The sequence below is a fragment of the Scleropages formosus genome, chromosome 22, assembly GCF_900964775.1.
Source record: "Scleropages formosus chromosome 22, fSclFor1.1, whole genome shotgun sequence".
Lineage (NCBI taxonomy): Eukaryota > Metazoa > Chordata > Actinopteri > Osteoglossiformes > Osteoglossidae > Scleropages > Scleropages formosus.
This window is the reverse complement of record NC_041827.1, coordinates 11473701-11477681: the sequence shown is the minus strand read 5'-3', so window position 1 is coordinate 11477681 and position 3981 is coordinate 11473701.

Sequence of the window (3981 nt, the reverse complement as noted above, 5' to 3'; positions counted from 1 at the left end):
TTTGACTACATTTACCAACAGCTATATCTAATAACAGGTTTTACTCAAGAAACTCTCAATTTTAAGAGAAAAAAAACACTGATACACATTTATAGGGTCCAAACAATTCCAAAGGGTATAACGGAATTTGTAGTCTTTCCATGAGAATTTTTGTATCAATGTATCAGTTATTAATAGTAATTCCGTACAGATGTTTACTTCATTAGAAAATAACAATTTATATAACACACCTGAGGGGGTGCCTGGTGTCCCGTCCTGGGTGTGTCCCCCTCCCCCTCCAGCCTTATGCCCTGTCTTGCTGGGTTAGGCTCCAGTTTGCCTTGGGAGAAGTGGGTTCAAACAGTCTGTGGTTCTTTTATGCATGCACAAAAGGATATGTCGATAGCCAGATACACACCTTGGCCCTTTTTGTAATTGCATTTGCAAAACAAGCTCAGCAGAAGAGCATTTTTGCATTTGAATATTTCAAGCATTAGCAGAGGGTCGTCTATCTCCTCCTGCAACATTTATAGACCTTTCTTACTCATTTGTGTTATAATCTAAATTTGAATCACTTCTTTTTTATTGGAACAGAAGCCAAAACACCTATATAAAATGGGGCTAAACTAAAGGTGAAATTAGGTTAAAACGTAGAAACAAAGTGGTTCAAACTGAAATGAACTGATAAACTCTTTCAGCCTGGTAGTCCAAGTAACAGATTTTTGTCAAGGTTTTCCAATCCTATTTGAAAACCAACATTATATAAAGACCCAGCGTGTTTCTACAGTTGACTGCTGCCATTACTGGTCATGGATGCTGTTTTAATAAATTATATGAAAACAGTGTAGAGCTTTTATTTCCTTCATATATATGCATATATTGCTTGTATACTGCAGATACGTGGTGGTCTAGAACCTATTCGAGAACCAACGGGCATGACGCAGCGTACAGCGTTCTAGAATGCCAGTCACACAAACACACTCATTCACTATTCAACACATACAGATATTAAGGCCAATTTATAATCACTAATTCACCTAAAACAAATGTCTTCGGCCTGTGGGAGGAAATGTGAACAGCAGCAGCAAACACAAGGAGAACATGCAAACTTTCATATAGACTTGGTTAGATTCAGATCTGTCTGAAACCCTTGTCCATGTGCTGCGAGACACCTGCCGAGTCACCATTCTGAGTTGTGGCACCTACTGAGTCACCTGTTTGTATTCACAATCTGTCATTATTGTAGAACTCCACCGAATATTTCATTGCTCGCTATACCAACCTTGGGAGCAAAGACACACCAAAAGTATTTTCAGCTTCTAGCTCCAGGGCTCCGTTTGTTTAAAGTCTGTATGGGTTTCCTACTGCTTTAATTCGCAATGACATGCTGTTTCAAGTGAAATTGTAACCCTTCATGTGTGACTGAAGAACGCACCATGATGAACTGTTGTCTTTCCTAGGTTGAACCTGTGCCTCCTCGAGGTAAGAATCATGGAATAAACAGTTATTGAAAATCAATGGATATCGCAACCCTCTTAACCATGTTCTCTTCAGGAACATAAAAACCTGCCTCTTATCACATCGATAGTTTAGGCCTAGGTCTTTCCAGAATATATTACTAAATCCCTGCAGTCCCTTTAAAATGCCATGCAGTGCCTTCTCTATATCTTTTAAGTGTTTGTCATCTGGTATCTCTATAAATCAATAAAACTCTTGGCTGTTTAAATTTTTTGGTATCCCTATAAAACTGCCAAGTTAATGCACGTGAGAACATTGCATCTTTAAAAAATCTTTATATGTTGCAGTCTCCTTCAGTAATGTGTGCGATATACCATAGGCACAAAGCAGTTAAGAACAAACTGAAAACCTAAAAACTGAAGAGACATGGCACACCTAATATGACACACCAGGGTGCATACTGCAGTTTAAATTTTACCTCTTACACAGAAAGTTCAGAAAAATATATGTATATAGCAAGACAGAGAACTTATTGTGGAGGCTGCCATCACTGCACGCTACTCCTCCAGGACGGGAAAGTCCTTGCAGCAGGTACGCCTCCTTCCTCCAGAAGCTGCAGTCGTGATGATGGACGTGTGAAGCACTCCATCTATGTGTCCCTGAGCCATGGCCACAGGGGGGCTGTTGCATGCAGGGGTCTGGGGAGGCAAACGCCCACTTGCAGACTCACTCGTCCCTTCTCTGCCAGGAGCTGATCCAAGAGGAACTTCTCGCATTCTCACCAGGCAGCTGGTTTCTGTTGTGTTGCAACCATTTTTTATACCAGTTTCTCTCTAAATTCTCTCTGCATCATTGTTATTGTCTGTGTGTCACACAATTAGCTTTTCTACTTGTTCAGCTACTAGAGTTACGTGACTAGAATTCAGGGATATTTAAACAATCATTGCTTGCATTGTTGCTGATGCTGTATGTAATAGAAAAAAATTTCAAGATATCTTCATATTCTATATTATTGCTTGTTTACTTAAAAGGGTTTGCAATAACTGCAAATAAAAAAATCTGAAAATTGATCATTGTACAATGTGTACTGGTTTCGAGTGCAATGTTAAGATTAAGGTAGGGCCTGGAGTGAAAACCAAAACCCTTGAACTGCAAACCAAAACAAGTAGTCACTGGGTTACCACAGAATTACACAATGATCATAATTGCAATAATTGCACTTCACCTTGACATCATTCTCCAGCAGCAACCACATCTGGAATAACAGCATGAGATTGATCATTGTATGATCAGCAGAAGTGCATGCGTTTTATTACGTCTGACATGATTATTTTGCTTCCACCATCAAGTGGGGAGCCAATGGGTGGCTGATGAAGTCACTGGTTATAACAAAGCTGCCTAAATAACAGAACACGACCCAATAGGTCTTCTCGAAGGACAGCCGTTTCAATCAAAGAAACTAACAATGGAAACTCGTAAACTTTCAGCAAGTTTTCAAGAATTTCAAAATATTCAAAAATCTGGATAGTGAAAAAACATGATCCTTTTTCCATTTTCAAGTATAATGGAAACTCTATATGTTTGGAATGAGCGCTAGCTCTGCAAGTGCATAAATGGATGTTATGCAACCCGCAAAGAGCAGTATGACTCTATGACAATGAGAATTCACATCTATATGCCACTTCCTGAAGCAAAAGATTTCTTCTATCATTTTCTGCGAATACCTGTACATTTCCCTATTTCAAACAGAAAAACCAAGGCATACAGCAGGCCTAGCCCTGTCTGTTTCTGGTCCTGCTTCCTCACATGAGACCCCCTTGGCCACTATAACAATAGCACTTAGAGAGACCAACACAGTGCTCTTCATGTAAGAGTGTAAGCATCTAGTTGAACTACCTCCAGCACAAGGCAGTTGCTTGGCGACTCTGCTCAAGCCTGACTGCAGAAGTTGCCTCTTTAGACCTTGGAGAGTTTGTTTTTCTATTGGCTTCATACTATGACATTATTACATGGTCATCTGTTCTTGCCTTTGTGCATCACTATAATCCGAAGGTGTAAAAATAACATATTCTGAAGAATTCTGGTTGCCTCAACTACAGTTACATACGTAAGTAAATTAAAATTGTGAGTGAAGGCCCAAAATTTCCTTATCATTGTTACAGTTTTTAGCCTAAGGTGACCAGTCCTTTTATGGTTTTGCTAGAGTTTTAAAAGATGAGAGCTTAAATGATCAGGTCACATCACATGTATATTAAATTACTGTCATGTCCACACCCACAACACAAGTGACAACACCTGGCTTTGCGCTAGCTCCTGATTAATTGCTCACCCTATAAAGAGCCTCTTCAGCTCCCGTACCATTGCGGAATCTCGTTTGGGACAACCGCCCTTCCTTGCGTTATTTCACACACACACACACACACACACACACACACACACACACACACACACACACACACACACACACAGAGACGCACACACACTTACTCTGTTCACAGTCTCCGGTTTTTGACTCCTTGCTTCATTTTCTGACTACGTCCATGG